Raw genomic sequence first — 18,190 nt, 5'->3', positions numbered from 1 at the left:
ATGATGTTTCTGTTCAAGATTTTTGGATGCTTGTCACGAGCGTCATTTCAGATTTTGCTTAGGGGGATTAGACCCTTTGATATAAGTAAAATTTCGCACATTTCATTGATTCACTACTATGCTATTGATAAAATCAGTATAAATCTCCAACTCAGGGAGGGCAACCCAGGTAGCACAGCACAGTCACGTCATTAACACGTCTTTTTTTGGGGTTCGAATTCAAAATGACGTCTTTTGAAAATTTGGAACGTCTTTATCACGTACCAAAATGGTAACAAAAATGACGTGTGAAAAATGACCTAAATTGTACGTGTTTATCACGTGCCAGAATGGTACAAAGAATCACGTGTCGAACATCACCAAAATTAGACGTCTTTTTTAAGTGCTGCAAGCGCGGACGTTCCCTGTATTGTAACTGCAGTTTGAGCAGTGCATGCTGGGAATCGTGAGCCATTTCAGAATTGCCATGGAACTTTGTGGTGTTATGATGGTTTTCTGTGTTTAAGTGAAGAAGTCAGCTTTAAGACAAGTAAGTATAATTCCTATCCTATTCCTATCTAGGTATATTCTGTGTAAAATTCAGCAGATTGAGTATTAGCTTCTCTCATACAGCGTTGCCTATTGTTTCTTATTAGAGTGTATTAAAATACCGTAGAAAGAACGAGGATACCTCCATTAGGTTAACTTTAGCAGACACCTTTACCAAATTAAATATTTTTAGGTAGAATACTATATAAAATATCAAAAGTGAAGGTAGTAAAATGATAATGTTTGTGTTTAAACTTAATAAACCGTATATGGGAGTGAGTATGCATGGGAAAGTATGTCATTCTGGGGTGCAGTTTTACTATACGGAGTGTAAAATGTACGAAAAAAATTGGACAAGTCTTTAATTTGCCCATTTCATGTCGAGAACAGGAGCAACCAACCTCCGCGGGTCTTCTAACCTGTTCCTACTACTACTACTTATACAATTGATCCGTATAATAAAGCTGCACGCATTGTGGAACTATTTGCCAAGGCGAAAGACGGCTGGATACAAGCAAAGAACGAGATGGCAGTAAGTTGAGTTGATTTTGAGTTTAACGTCCTGTTTAGCAGCAAGACTATATAAGACGTGGGCCTACTGATTAACGTGAATCCGAACATCAGCTCCCACCGGGAATCGAACCCGGGCCTCATACGCCGAGATGACAGTAAGTGTATGCTTTTGGAGGCGTTACTGGAACAGACTGTTCTACCAAATTTTGACACATTACATTTTCAGGTTAGGTTAGAGCTTTCATGCACTAAGTGAGGAGCTCCATTACTAGTTGCAGATTTACTTCACGGGGGTTAGTATAAATACAGAGTAGACGTATGGCATATTAAGCACAGTGCATAAAACACGAACGAACTTTTGCTAGGTGCCCACTAAAAAGCACAAATGCATTCTATTCGAGTCCGGACACGAGCACAACAAGAGGGCCCGAGCGGCAACGAGGGGGTGCGTCCGTAGGGAGCAGGCACGTCAACGACGGAGACTATACACGTAAACAAGGATAGTTGAAAAGCACGCTTACGCTTACAATGCTTTCACCATCACTCAAAATTCTGCTTCACTCGAGCACACGGTTCTACCAAATAGAAAATATGTAGGTAAAATATTATGAGAAACATTTTTCGTGAAGGAATGGGTGTGAAAAAAAAAAAAAACAATTACTGTCAGTGCACAGCATAAGTGATCAGTGAAAGTATCGTATATGTAAGTGTGCTCTTCCACGATCCTCGTTTATACGTGTACTTCCCGTCGCTGACGCGCCTGCTCCCTACGAACGCGTCCCGTCGCTGCTGCTCGGGCCCTCTTGCTGTGCTCCTACTGACTCGGTTATATAGCATTCCTGCATTTTAGTGGCCAGCTGGTATAAATCGTGTATGACTTCAAAGTTCTGACCGATGGAAGTTCTAACCCCTTGGCTCACTCAGTTATGTTTTGTTTAGCCTTTTGTAACACTAGTGCCTTAAATCTAGTGAAAAAATCCACAAAATCGATGTATAGTTGATAGACTCGTTTGTTAAAGTAGTGCTCTCATTGTATATGTGCATAATCAGTGGGAGGATATTACCCCAGTTGAGAGCACTCTCAAACTGCGACCACCGTCCTGTCGAACCTACGTACCCTCACAAGACACTTGGCTACCGTAGCTGTGCCACAGAATTGGGTGTGAGAATCATAATAATGTAACGGGTTTTATTCGTTCGACAGTGTTCGAATATTTTGTTCATTAATTGAGTAGAGAGCTCCATCGCATTCTAGGCTCCTGTGCCAGCATGTGATGATGGATACTGATCAATGTTGCCACTAAATTTCAAGAAAATATATTCCAACTCAGTTAAGTATCTTCTAATGACTACATTATTATAAGTTCCACTGCTAATCGTAAAACGATTCAAAGGAAACCAAATGTCTTATTAATGGTCCGTGGTTGGGGGCTGGTGGTGGTCCCAGTCAGATGTATTTTAGCGAGCTATTGACATAGGGAATATCCCCCTAATATTTATGCGTGCAATAACAAGGGAAGTCTCTTTGTGTCAAAAACCTGCTTTCAAGTAGAACACCACATCATCATCATTAAAAAGAAATGAAATTAAATATTTAGTTTCACGCCCCAGGATAAGGCACCGAGGCTAAGGAAGATGGTGATAATGAAAAGTGAAAAATGGTGGTATGAAGAAAGTGGGCGAAAATGGGAGAATGTCGTGAAAACCCAGGCACATGGTTTGTCCACCACAAAGCCCACTTGGCACGAGCTGGGATCGAACCAGGGACCCCACGCACTAGAAGTGAACGCCCTATCACTGGGGCATTGCAGCCCCATCAGTAAAAAGAAACATACCTCATTGTTTCGGGGCTTACATATCTGCTGCCGCCAGAAGGAAGCTGTGTACACAACAGGGGCAGATCCAGAGGTGACGACTGCCCCTCCCAGAGTAGGATATATTTTTTTTTAATAAAACCCATCCCAGAGTTGGAGCTCTTGATTTTATCAAGCTTGTATTATAAATTTAAGATTTTTTTTTTACATTGCAGAATTTAAATGAAGTCGTACATAGCAAAAAATTACTTGCCTTGGTATCTTTGCTCAGAAAATGTCCACCTTCGTAAACGCAGGTAGTCATTAGTTTTCCTTGTTTTCAAGATGCGATATTTTGCGTTCTCAAATCCGATCCCTGCTTTGTTAACAACGGGCAGACAATAATCCATAAAATCTATCTGTCCACAAGTTTGTCAATATTTATTTTACGTATCTTTCCATTTAAGAAGTAACCATTCCCGCACTGAGATTAGCACGATTTCGGACTCTGGGTTGATATATAAATTTAATTTCGAACGAAATTGTACCAGTATTGGTAATGCATGTCCAAAACAAGGGTAATCTTTTCTGTTCATTACGACCTGTAATTTATTTAAATTTAACTTTTAAAGATAATTATGAAAACGTATATTCAGAATGAATGGGATGTAATTGTTTTTCTTGTAGCATGGTATTCTTGTAAAATATTTCTTCCTCACACCGTCCTTTACGCTGAAAATATCCAGAACAGAAAGCATGTGAAATTTATGGCTGATATTTTCTTGCCAACTCATTTTCCTTTCTATATGCTCTTAGTTTTTTTTTAATACAAAATATGATAAAAAGCTCACTTTACTGTTTACATGAAATTAAACTGCTACATTTCATGTTAAATGTATTTAGTCGTTGTAATAGGCCTAGCTGTAAATACATGTTATTTGCAAAGATAAGACTTGCATGTACTCCCACTTTCCAGAGTGTGTGGCCAATGCTCCTGCAAATGATGAATTGATCAGCAGACCACCTAGCACGGAATCTTTCTTAACTGAACTTGAAGCCGTGACTCTCACCCCTTTCTGCTCGTCGAGCTGCTCTAGAAATAATCACTGTGGAGGATGACCTACACACCGAATGTGTGAGAGGTGAGTTTTACACATGTTATTTTATAATACACATGTAAGAAAATGCCGAGGAAGAAGAAAAGAAAATAGTAATTTTATTAGTACTTAACTAAAATAAAATAATTGCTGAACAAGGCAATACTTTTATGTAAATGAAGTATTGGATTTAACGTTCCACGATCAGGCACTAAGGCTAATTGAGACGGTGATGATGAGAAATGAATTAAATTGTGGAATGAAGAATGTGGGAAAAAATTGGAGAACTCCAAGAAAACCCACGCACACCGTCTTTGTCCAACACAGAGCCGCTTGGCGTGAGCTGGGATCGAACCAGGGACTCCAGACAGAAGAGGTGAACGCTCTTATCACCGAGCCACCACTGCCCCACTTTTATTTAAATGTGACTGTTTCAGCAACTACCCTTGTCTTCTTCAGACACACTCTATTTATTTATTTATTATTTTAGATTTTTAAAGATTTCCTTGTTTAATGATTTTTATTACTTCAGCAATTATTTTATTTGACTTAAGTACTTATATATAAGGAAAGCTCTAATATGGAATATATCACATGTTATTGTGTTCGCGCTTTTTTTTTTTGAATGGGTAAAAGTACTCCTCCCGAAAATATATTTCTCAACAGAGGGGTAAAATATATAATTTTCACCAAAGAGAAGTATATTTTATTATTATTATTATTATTATTATTATTATTACCACAACTTCTAACACTGTTCGAAACAAATAATGTGACTATTTTCACCCTACTGATTGTGATAGAATTCTGGTCCTAGAAGTCTTACTTTCTAAAATCCTCCAGTAACAAGTGAGGGAGCCAGCGTTATGCTCTCAGTTTGGGATCTTTCGGAATATAAAAGTTATACACCATTTTGTTTGTAATTTTCACTTTATTTTTTGGCATATTTTGAAATGCTAATACATGTTTCGACTTGCATCATAAATTCAACTTACTAAATCGTATCCAATCAGAATGAAATTTCTTATGACAGTATAAGAATACCTCTACTGCTTAGTTCCAACTGTATGCAGCTTGTCAGATTGCTGCATCCGATAGCGTAGTTCTGTCACGATATGTAAATGCTGAATTTTAACTTCTTTTTGTAGGTTACGTAGCAGTAGTGAAAGATAATAATTTCTATCGTTGTCTAGTTGTGTTTCATAAATGAGTAGCTATATTATTTTATTATTAGAAAGTTCTTTCTTTCATACCATGCTGGTCTGCATCAGTTATGATCCTAGTCCCCGCCAAGTGAACTTGTGGTGGACAAACACCGTGTGCGTGGGTTTCGTCGGGGTTCTCCCGTTTCCTCCCACTTTCTTCAACCCACCATTTCATTCATTCTTCATCATCACCGTCTCCTTTAGCCTAGACGACATAATCGTGGGACATAAAACTGAAAGATTTTTTTTTTTTTTTTTGCATCAGTTATGATATCGTATCGATATACTTGATCGTCACTTTTAGCTCACATCCTAAAGTTGGTCTTGGAGTGGCATTTTATATTATGAGCACATACGTAATGTAGCCTTCTATGAGCGTTTCAGAATTATTTCTCATGTACGTGTATATATAAAGTCTTATATCCTTCCAACTTCTTTGATCCTCCAGAACAATCAGAGTTAACAGCTGCAATAAAATCAAAAGTTAAGGTATTACAGAATAACTTTAATTAATGGTAGTTTAATTTCGCTGTATGGAAGGTCGTTAAAAGTGGATTATTGAGAATAAGTGACTTCATGCAATCGAGTACAGTAACCAATTGTTTTATTGCATATTGATTGTAGTTACACATGAGGTATTGTAATTATTTTTTTCCTTTTTCTCTCTACCTGAAAAATTGCACTATGATTGTTCATGATTTTTATTTTTATTTTTCTGTTTCAGTGTTCCTATCTGTCATCATTGGGAGGAAAAGTGACCTTTCTCCAATGCTTGGTTTCCAAAGAGCTGGAGATGAAATTCAACTACCGCAGAAAAGGGCGAAATTCCCGTTGTGCAAACTAGTTTTAAAGACATAGTCGTATGTAAAAATAAAGCATCAATAAGATCTTCAAATGAACAATTGTGACAAATCTTCAAAACGTTATTAGAAAGATATTCACTTCCATCTGTCTTGTTGTTTGAGGATGAAAAGGATTTGGCATTCTCGAAACATATTGACCTGCTGCTCCTCGCTTTGTTGGAAATCAGTGTAAAGGCATCTCTTTCGAAAACTAAAAGATGGAAGAAACTGCTACTGAAATAATAGACGGAGTGGGATACTTATCGCAGTCCCCCTTTTTAACCTACTTAAGCACGTGAGGGTTTTTTGATATGATGCTGCATTTCTGTACTTTTAATAACTATGAAATGTGGTTTCCTTCATACGAAATCAATAGGAAAATTTAATTCTTTTTATTTTATATTATTAAAAGATTTCTGTAAGTTTTAGATTATAAGCAACAGATATGCATTGTCTACATATTTCTTGTTTGTATTACAAATAATATGGACAATTAGTGTTTCTTTCTGCATTACAAATAGTATGAATAATATTTTATACGAAAAAATGTGCACATTGTACATATAACTAATAAATATAGAATTCAAATTAATGGTTATGTTTTTTCGCTTTCATCCCTCAGAGATTAATTAATTTTAAGATGTACTTTCTTTTTCGACTTTTCACCTCCAAAGTAAAGATGTCTAAATTGGAGTTATAAATGTTGTCCTAAATTTTACACTGTCAATAAAACCCATTGTGCTTGTGTGTTTGTGAGTGTGAGTGTGTGATGTGGGTGTTTGTGTTTGTGTGTATGTTTGTGCATACTAGCGCAATAATGGATAGCTATAAAACTTATGGAAGCACGTGTTGTACGGTAATTTCATTAAGAAAAAGGTACCAGTAAATGCACATGAATAAATTCCAGTGCCGAAATGAGTGGATTCCTCTTAGTACTGTAAGTACAATGATTCTTTATTTTTCCATTTCATTCTTTGTTTCTGCCATGTTTCGTCTTTTCTCATTAAAAGTCATGTAGTTTTTTTTTTGACAAGGGTGAGTTACATTCCAGTTTTTTTTTTGTTTTTTTTTAATTTTTCCAACGAGTCTCGGTTTTCTTTTTAATGTATGCCTTTAAATTTATCCTTTCGTGGAGCAAGCGCTGCCGTTTCTTTCCTATAGCACTACGTATATAATTATTCATTGACAGCTATTGTGTATTCGCTTCTTAATATTAGGTAAATATACCACACATTAAGAGGCGAATATATACTCTTCAATAGGCTACTATCCAAATACTAAAAAGAATAGAAATCAACAAGACTAGAGGTGGTCAATTGGATATGCAAATCCCCAATCCGTAGATAATACGAACCTTCGGAGAAGCGAAATCTCCAAAATCTTGGTACAGAACAATCAAATAGACCACAATATTTTGACGTTCCCCAATGTGTGCTTTCGAGAGAAGGTGGTGATGCATTTCGCTGTGGCAAGATCTTAGGGTTCCTAGGGTCTATCCTGATCAGTTATTTGTTACAGTAACCCAGTGGTCTTACTTATCTGATATAGAATCTTGTAAATTATTATGCACATTACAACACAATTGTATGTATAGTGATGGTGAAAAATCAAGCAGCAGTCACAAGGATAAATTTATTTTCATTATTGTTTTTACTTATAATAATCGTTTTCCAGTTTTTATTCGTCGACTTTTTTTTACCCAAGAAAAGTGTTGCGGTTAAAGACCAGTTCAGCACTGTCAAAAAAAAAAAAAAAAAAAAAAAAAAAAGCGGAGTTAAGAAGAAAGAAAAAGTATGATTTTTTCTTATTGATCATGTTTTTAGAAATGTGTTGTAAGCTGTGTGTTTTAGAGATATTATTATTATTATTATTATTCAGTTCCATATGTCCAAATCATCATAAATTAATGTGTATCCAGTGTTGACATTAGAAATCTCAATTCATGTATAGTAGGATCTCCATTATCCGTCACAGTTTAAGGGTTTTTTGTTTCAACTACTATTCAACCGATCTGTTTCAAATTTACAGGGCAAAACTAGGTAGCCCTAGTAGCCTAAACCTTAACTTTGGTGCAAATCGGTTGAATAGGGGGTGAGAAATAGCCTGAAAAGTGTGGCGAATAAACGAGGTAGTACATGGATTGAGATTCCTAATGTCAAAACTGCGGATGCACATCAATTTCTAATGGTTTTGACATTTGGAAGTGAACAATCCTGTCAGACCTTCATCACATTTGAGACAGCGAGAAGCAAAAGGGTTGTAAGTGACATTTTCAATAGAGTATGTATATGTCTAAAATGGATTCGGCACAGCAAACTATACAAACTGAATAATGAAGTTCGGCGTAGAACATTCACGGATAGACATTCTATTGGACTGCGACGGGCTTCACCATTCAGTTTGTATATTTAGCTGTGCAGAATCCATTTTTGAGTCATCCATACTTTATTGCAAATGTCACTTACACCCCTTTGCTTCTCGCTGCCCCATTTCGAGAACCCCCCAGACGTGTAAAAGACGTCATAGAAATCACGTCATATTCTATGACGTATAAAAGACGTCATAAAAATCACGTCATATTCTATGACGTGTAAAAGACGTCATAAAAATCACGTCATATTCCCGGACATTTCCACGTGGGAAAAGACGTGTAAATCACGTCATATTCGGTGTATTTTAACGTGTTTTACACCAAAAAAACCACGTCTTTTCGACGTCGGTGTGCTGCTTGGGAATTGCCCCTCCCCACCTTTCTAAATGACGTCTCTGATGCTTGTTAGTAAAAAAAAAGTAGATAGTCTAACCAGTTAATATTTCCGAATTTATCCACATTTGTTATGTCTTTGCTCTGCCTTCCTCAAATGTCACTGTAAAAAAAAAAAGTGTTTTCAAACATAAATTTAATGAAAGCGAATAGACTTGATACCCAAACTTTGCAAGGATTGCTGCACACAAGAAGTCTCACTTCTAACAACTAATGCTAGGATCCCCTATGAATCGTTCTCTGACCAGCAGAGTCAATGTTGACATGTACGCAGATAAAGATGATTATTAGCCTTTTATTGGTAAGTATAATCATTGATGGGTTCACTGTTTGCATTGTAAAAAAAAAAAAATATCATCCTAATTAGCATCTTTAGATATTAAGTTGTATCTCCTGGATTTTTCCTGGATTTTGGATAAGAATTTTCCTGATTTTTCGAAAAATTGGTTGGCAACACTGGTGAGTGCCGCAGTTGTGTGTGGACTAGCGTAGTGTGCAGTTGGTGTGAAGATAATGTTACTCACAACAGAGGAGGAGGTACTTATTGTCGAGCAATATTCTCGTTCATACGGTGTGGGGCAGCATCTCACTGCAGGAGATTAGCGTGGACGTCTACTGTATTGCTCTGGAGTGTTAGCTATGGCATATGAAAATCAAGATTTCATCAGTAACATATGGTTCAATGATGAAAAGCCATTTGTACTTGGATCGCCACATCAATCGACAGTTGATTATTGACCCTGTCTTGCATGATTTGTGCGTCTTTTACCGCACGAAAAATCTATCGCTATAACAACAATGGACGCAGCAAGACGGAGCTATTGCCCACACTGCAAGTGAGTCACTTACCTTCTGCTCATAAGAGTTTGGACATCGCTTGATTTGTTGTGGAATGGACTTTCCATATCCTTCCCACTCCCCTCATCTCATGACTCCAGATGCCTACATACCGGGCATGCTGAAGGAAGCAATTTTCCGATCAGATAACTTCCTACCATTATATCAGAGTTAAAAAAAAAAAAAAAAAAGGTTCGGTCATTTGTTTTGTCATTCCAGCAAACCGTGTTCTCTAACATGTTCATCGATCTACAAGACGGCTATGAAGAATATGTGCGACATAATGTTCAACATTTTGAACACATGATGTATAGGAATGATTCCTTGTAAATTTACAATATGTGCTGAGTAACATTTAGTTGACATCCATTTGACAACCTTTCTTATGTTTCGTTATGTTGTACAACAAATAAATAAATGTCAATGGTGTAATTTCAGTACTGTTTGTTTTACCGCATACTGTATTTACGATCACTCCAACCCCAATCATTTCACGGATTCAACCTGTTTTATACAAGTTATTAGGACGTAAAATCGAATGTGATTTATTCGAAAAATACTTTTCACATTGCAAGAGCTGTAACGTCCAAATATTCACCACAAACTCATAGTCGTATCGGATTAAACAAAAGTGAGTGTAGGGCAGAAAACTACTTTACACAAAAGTAAAAAGCAGATCTGCGAAGGCATATGAAATGGTCGAATGTTTTGGGTCAATAGTCTATCAATCAGATATTTGTGTGTTCAAACCTAGTAGGAAATATTTTTTTTAATGTGCTCCTACTTTCTTTGAATAACTCTTTAGCAATCCATTTCTTTCAAATTCAATTAGAACGGAACATTATATGAATTTGCAAATCTAAACTCCACAGCTGAAAACAAAATATTAAGTATAGGGTGGTCCGGAAGTGGGCGTACCCCCTTTAGTTTCAACTGTATAGTGTTAGTCATGGTAGGATGTCTGTACACAGTTACCTTGAAGTGTTAAGAGTCTTAAGAGATATAAATATCGGTATGATCACCATCCATGTCGTAACACACCTAAATTCTGCGCCAAGTTCTCGCAGATGTTTCGCGGACATACTCCGGAGTCACGAGCGTGAAGGTGTGTTCCACAGCTGCTCGTAATTCATGTGTTATGTGATATCGAGTGATTCTTACTTGTTGCTTTATGAAACCTCAGAGAGCATTGTCTGGTGTCGTCAGATTGGGACTTCTTGGAGGCCAAGCAAAGGGAACTGGTGAAGATGCACATCCTCTTTCAATCCAGCGACCAGGAAACATCTGATTCAGGTAATTGCGAACGTGAATTGCGAAGTGCACTGGTGCTCCACCCTGCTGTATCACAACAGTGTCTTTGATATCATAGATGATGTTACCAGACAATGTCAAGCAATGTTACCAAACAAATGTGGGAAAAACCTAAAACCGTCAGAAAACACCAATTTGGGGTACGCTCACTTCCAGACCACGCTGTATGTTATCTATTCTATTATTATCCTTTGATTTGTAACGAAACACTATAAGCAGTGATTCTCCTCGGACAATTATCAATATGGGGGAAAGGAGTGCTGCAAAAACACTGGTTAGTCCATATGAGCACGATCGAAGATATGGCCCCGAAGGGGGAAATTTCTTAGTTCGAGAGGGGTCTCAAATTCTCCCTCAGGTCACTCCCTGAAATTATCACTGACAAGTTTTTTTTAAAAACAAATAGAATATTACATTTATTTCTCGCTCTACATTTTGAAATGGCAAAATCATAACTTATGAGATTTATAATAAAAATCATAAAGAATTATAATACTAATTACGCAAATAATATCTCGTAAGTTATCGACTTATAGTCGTATTAAATTTAGTGAATTTAAGTGTGTGCGCTTCCAGTCGCAACGTGCAGACTTATAAAGAAAGTTCCTGAAGCGGAAACTTCGAAAGATTTTTATATTCGTGTCTCTCCTTACGAAATCAAATTCTGGCTACGTGCCTGTCAACACTGAGTTTTGTTGTAGTACCATTTGTTATTACTTCGGCTGCTGCCACTTCCAGGTCTACTGCTACTGCTCCTAATACTTAAATGTATATTGCTGGTTCCTTGTTGCTGCCTTAAGAAGTCGCTAGCGCTCTCGTCTTTTGTGCGAGTGATCTCGGGTTCGATTCCCGGCGGGGACACTCGGTCGAAAAAGTGTGAAACTTTTTCAGCCTAACCATCCTGAGTAAGGTTTCCTTCATTCACAACAGGTAAATGTCGGAATGGTACCAAATATACAGGTCCCGGCTCCTTCCTTCCCTTTCCTCGGATACGGTGATCGCCGAGGACGTCATCCCTCATATGTGACGAAATAACATGGCCATAGATGCCAAGAGTCCAGAACTCTAAAAATCATAATCATAATCCACCAATAACGAAGGAGCATAGACTTTCTATAACCAGACATTACTACCTGGCTGCCGCTGTTGAGATTTTTCTTTATTTTGAAAGTTCTGTAGAATAATATGAAAACTAAGTTCCAAAATTAATAGTAATAATAATAATAATAATAATAATAATAATAATAATAATAATAATAATAATAGCTACCAACTTTATCAATAAATATGAAAGTTGGGATATTTTAAAGTCTCGACAGAGGCACGTCGAGGCGCGGGACATTTTCTTCAAAATCGGGACGGGTGGCAGCCCTATACCTGTAATAATAAAAGCCATGTTAAGAAAAAAATCGCATTGCGCAAGGTGTCAATATTACTGTTACATTTTACACCAAACCACTCAGTTTGAGTTCAACGAGGAAATGAAAATAGTCCATTTTTGAAAAAATAAAAAATAAAAAAAAGCAATTCCATTTGACTAGAAGAAAGAACGAAAAGGAAATGCTGCGAAGTTCTCTCTCCTTAAGCTTCCCTACCGCATTCATAGCAATCGTGTTGTAGTACCTACTATAGGGATATATACAGTATGTAACACACTTGTTCGTATAGTGTAAATGTACTAAAGAAATTGCTCTGTAACCGCCAAAAAATGTACTAGATTTGTTTTAGTTTGTTGTAAGGAAACATTACAAGCATCAATATATGTAAACCACGAACCAACTGTAACATACAAACACTAAAAATAGTGAAAAGAACAAAAAGCTACTTTCTTCGTGCAACATATTGCTGACAGATGACGAGAAGAACCCTAAAACAGGGGTAGCGGGGAAAGGTCAACGACACGGTCAAGTCCATTTTCGGTTTTTGAGGTGTGGTCTATACTTAGATGTCGTCTGCTACTCCGGGTAAAGTTATATGTGTGCTATTCCGTGGTGTCATTTGAAACCCCGTGCGAAAAGTGCGCGAGCCCATACCTACGTCATACTACTTCTGCTAGGGTTCTTCTTGTCATCTGTCCACTGTACTTGTTCGTATACGAACTAGTTTCCAGAAGGGTGACATCTTTTCTTGGTCTCTCTGAGCTTGCTACGTAGTCGCCCTCTAGCAGTGATGCCAATTGAAGGGAAATTTCCCTTGGCGCAGGGAAATTTTGAGTAAATTTTGGAGGAAAGGGAAAAAGGGAAATTGCTTGTAATCTCTCAATATTGCAGGGAAATTTGAACCTCTCTTCAATCATTTATAGATTGAACATATTTACGTATCTGATTAATCTCATTAAAATTCAGTATAAATTCAACATCTTATTTGTTCCAAACATAATCCGTTGCACATATTTCACATAAATTCTCACAAGTTATCTTGATTTGCATTCGTTAATATTTATCATTACACATCGATCAACATATTCAGTTAAATTTGAAACATTATAACAATGCTTATTTAAAATCTTTTATCAAAATTTAAAATTTTTACATTGTACTTGTCCATTATTGGCTTCAATATTTTACACTTTTTTTTTTTTTTTTTTTTTTTTGCATTCAGTAGAAATTTATTAATGCAACAATGCCTTACATTTTCCATTTAGCAAATTTATCCAATTTTTGGTGTAAATTTATTACACTGTTACGATAGTATTTGAAAGTTAAAGAACATATTAATGTCGATTCATGGTCGGAAACAAGAAATTAATCTTCCCATTGTTGAATTAAATGCAATGCAATAAGATGAAATATTTCTCAATTAAATTATCACTCCAACTATTGTAAGTTTGGTTTTCCCAATCAGAAGATGTTTTTCCCAACCAGAAAATTGATTGTGAAGAGGATTAATCGATGTAAGAGAAGAAAATCTGCGTGTCGTGAATGTAAATATGTATATATGGGCGAATACTGGGTCATTAGTGTATGTGTGTTTGTGTAAGTTTACAAATTTTCTGGTGACTGTGCGCACAGAATTATTAATTCTTAAGAATTCCGCATCTCTAAACTTTGTATTGTGCTTACAAACATTCCTCGTGTACAGCCAAAGACAGTAGCAACTAGAGTTTTCTTTGTAACTGTTCGTATTCGTTTCAGTAAATATGGGAGTGCTGTTCTTAAGTAAGTACATACCAAATATATACTTAATATTTTCTTTGTACCTTAGGTTACATTAATATTAAAATCTATCATGATGTCTAGGATAAAAATTAAATTTACATAATATTTATTTTACATTTTTTATGATTTCTTTAGGTTGTCCGTCCTGACAGAGGTATTTATAGGGTTTTTCCTCAGTCACACCAGACAAATGCACAGATTGCACCTTTAACATAGGTCCTGGCCTACACCTTTCCATATCCTTTCCCCTCCTCTATCGCGACGCCTTAGATACCTAAACAACAAATCAAGTTCAGATTCTGTGTAAGCTCAAAAGAAGGTTGTCAGGTATCTGCTTGTATGTGGTTATAACATTGGGGTGAGGGGGGTGGAAGTGAAAACGATTAAAAATACGTTTACTAAATACTTGAACGGTTTGGATGAAGGGAAATTTTGTCCGGAAAAGGGAAATTCTGAAGTTTGTGAAGGGAAAACGGCTCTGAAGGAATTGGCATCACTGCCCTCTAGAGGTAAGGGTGCATTAAGAAAGACAAGTGTACGGTGGTTTACGCCATGAATCTGCTTTGAAGAAAGGGACGTCGAAAGGAGTTAAGTAGTGATTTAAAGGAAGTGATTGTAAACTTTGCCTTAAAAGATGTCACCTAGAAATATAGGCAAAATTGTGAACGAATCCTATTTAATTATTCAGTACATTGTGAACAAATTTAAATACAACGGCTCAAGCAGAAATTTACCGTGCGGGGCGCCAGAAAAGAAACTAAATGAGAGAGATGATGAATGATTGTGAATGAAATTAAACGAAATCCTAAAATTAGTGTACCACAACTTCGTCCAGCAGTTGAAAGTATACGTGGGAAATTAGTGTCCAACCAGACAATCCGTAGAGTGCTGTGGGAAAACGGCTACCATGATGGAAGAGTAAGGAAAAGGCCTTATGTCAACAAGAAAAATCATGATCTTAGACGTGAGTTTGCAAAGAGGCATCTGAATGACAGTCAGGAATTTTGGGATATGTCATTTGGTCAAATAAGACAAAAATAAACTTATTTGGCTCAGATGGCATCACAAGAGTGTGGAGAAAAGCGATCGCCACACACGGGTCACTCAGATGCTTCTTAGCAAACTCCCGTCTAAGGGCATGATTTTTCTTGCTAATATATGTATAGCCTTTTCCTTACTCTTCCATCATGGTAGCCGTTTTCCCACAGCACTCTACGGAGTGTCTGGTTGGACACTACTTTCGCACGCACACTTTCTACTGCTGGACGAAGTTGTGGTACACTAATTTTAGGATTTCGTTTGATTTCATTCACAATCATTCACTCATCTCCCTCATTTAGTTTCTTTTCTGGCGCCCCGCACGGTAAATTTCTGCTTGAGCCGTTGTATTTAAATTTGTTCACAATGTACTGAATAGTTAAATAGGATTTGTTCACAATTTTCCCTATATTTCTAGGTGACATCTTTTAAGGCAAAGTTTACAATCACTTTCTTTAAATCACTACTTAACTCCTTTTGACTCCGTATTTTCTTCAAAGCAGATTCACAGCGTATACTACCGTACACTCGTCTTTCGTAATGCATCCTGTGCCTCTAGAGGACGACTACGTAGGAAACTCACAAACCAAGAAAAGGTGTCACCCTTCTGAAAACATAGTTTGTGTACGAACAAGTACGAGGATGGATCAAAAAGTAATGCCTCCTGTGTTACAAAAAATGTATTAATGAAAATAGAACAAAATAAGCTATTGCAGAGCATAGCCTAAACTGTCCTCTACAGAATCCTGCCCTTCTACATAGTCTCCATGAATTTGAACACATTTACGCCATCTTTGAACCTAGGCGTCAAAACCTTTTTGGAAAAATTCAGGAGGTTCCTTTTTGACCCATGATTTTACAGCTGTTTTAATGTATGTTGCACGAAAAAAAAAGTAGCTTTTGTTTTTCTCACTATTTTTAGTGTTACATTTGGTTCGTGGTTTTCATATATTGGTGCTATTATGTTACCTTACAACAAACTAAAACAAAGCTAGTACATACAGTTCACTTTTTGGCGGTTACAGAGAAATTTCCCCAATATATTCAACTGTACGAACAAGTGTGTTACATACCGTATACATAAAAATAACGATACTTATTACGAAATTCAAATATTGATTCCAAACATCGTTCATAAGCGCATTTATCTACTCGATAGGTCATTCCGTAACCTGTTACTAACAATAAAAAAAAAAAAAAAGAGAGAGAGAGAGAGGGAGAGAGAGAAATAAATCAAGCATACCATTAGACAGCTATTCTGCATTACACTTAAACCGAACATAACGTTTATGTTTCGAATTCCAACAACATAATACTCACAATGCTGCAACTACAACTCCTCATGCAATATCGATTTTTTACACATTTAGTCGCCATTCAAGGTATTAGTTTTACATTTTATCTTCTTTCGCAAACATTGAAAAAAAAAAAAAAGGTTTCATGCAAACAATCAATGCCTATTATTCTATTCTGTTTCAGCTGAATTCCTTTAGAACCAAACAGGAGTTAATGCATTTATTCAGCAATATGCTTCGTAAACTCAAACACAACTCACACTCAAGGCTGCAGCTACCAATAGAAGTTTGGGAGGGGAACACAAGTTCTTAAAAAATTTAAACCGCTCTGCATTAGCACGTATTCAGATCTTGTACATGTGGTATCTGCAATTCTCATTATATTCCTTCACTTTAGCTCCCTACTCTAAATAACAACAGGAGCCGTGGTGGCTCAGTGGTAGAGCGTTCACCTCTGGTGCGTGGGATCGCTGGTTCGGTCCCAGTTCGCACCTAGTAAGCTTTCTGGTGGACAAACACCGTGTGCGTGGGATTTCTTGGGGTTCTCCAGTTTCCTCCCACTTTATTCATTCCACATTGCATTCATTTCTCATCATCGTCTTCTTTAGCCCAGTCGGCATAATCGTGGGGACGCAAAATTGAAAGATTTCATTTTTCTTTATAATAATAATAATAATAATAATAATAATAATAATAATAATAATAATAATAATAATAATAATAATAATAATAATAATAATAAGGGATATTTCAAAAATGTTTATTGATCCCTACATAACCAATATTTTGTAAATATTAAAAACTAATACTAATAATAAATAATGATAGTAATAGCTTGGTATTGAGGTGGTCAGAGGCAACGGGGATTACCCTAACCTACCGCGAATAATTTTAACTTTTTACCTCGGTTATTCAAAGTACGCAATCTAACACTACTGAAATGAAATCCGATAATGCAAGGCGTTAACGTGTCCAATATCTATTTCGGGTCATCTTCATTTAATCTTGTTAAAAATAAAAATTAGCAATTTACACAAGTATCTGATTTTTATACAAGTGATTTCACTTCCCCGTAAACGCTCTATTACTAAAGAAACATTTTGTAGAAATTATCAAATATTTTTTTTTTCAAATGAAATATTTCTTTCTATTGAATCAAACTTTATTATAAGAGCAGAATAATTTTTAAAAAACTGTAGAAGAAAAGTATGTATTTACATTGGTATAGAGTATATGAAAATTATTTTTAAATAATATAGTTACAAATCTTACAACAGATCGTAGATACTAATTTGCTATTTAGACAACTGGTTATACACAGTATAACAACTATTCTTTACACACCATATTCGTATACTTATAGACTTAAGTAACTGATACTCATATCTCATTGGACATTTAAGTTATTTATTTATCACAATAGATATTACGTATATTTAATCATAGAATAAAAGTTAACTATTTTTCCCAGCATCAATAGATAAATCACCAAATATAAAATAATCATCTACAGTAGGCCTACATGGAAAGTAAATACCTTCCATGAGGTATTTCTGAGTACGAGGTCAGAAATCAAGAAAATTCTTCAATAGGAAATGATTATTCTGTAATATTGCTCTATATCAATTTTCAGATAATTTAAATGACATATTTAGTTAATTCATAATATTAGCCGAGAACTATACTTTTAGTTACATTTTTTTAATGAAAAAGAAATGTTTTTTTTACGTTTCAAAAATGAAAGAGAGAAAGAAAGAGAAAAGACAAAAGATAAAAGTAAGTTTGAAAATGGACACTTAAGTATAAAAA

At 36.1% G+C, this 18,190-nt stretch overlaps 1 protein-coding gene and 1 long non-coding RNA gene across 2 annotated transcripts in view; one reads left to right on the top strand and one right to left on the bottom strand.

Annotated features, from left to right (window-relative positions):
• The window catches only part of LOC145694263 (uncharacterized), a 462,080-nt gene that overhangs the window by 397,007 nt on the left and 46,883 nt on the right, over positions 1 to 18,190 (bottom strand). The gene's annotated exons all lie outside the window — the stretch shown is intronic.
• On the top strand, positions 405 to 6,589 carry LOC145667080 (uncharacterized). The gene is made up of 3 exons (XR_014127863.1): positions 405 to 529; positions 3,811 to 3,976; positions 5,861 to 6,589. It is a non-coding gene; the product is annotated as an uncharacterized LOC145667080 (long non-coding RNA).

The sequence above is a fragment of the Thermobia domestica genome, chromosome 1, assembly GCF_964235325.1.
Source record: "Thermobia domestica chromosome 1, izTheDome1.hap1.1, whole genome shotgun sequence".
Classification (NCBI taxonomy): domain Eukaryota; kingdom Metazoa; phylum Arthropoda; class Insecta; order Zygentoma; family Lepismatidae; genus Thermobia; species Thermobia domestica.
This window is presented reverse-complemented; position numbering and strand designations above follow the sequence as displayed.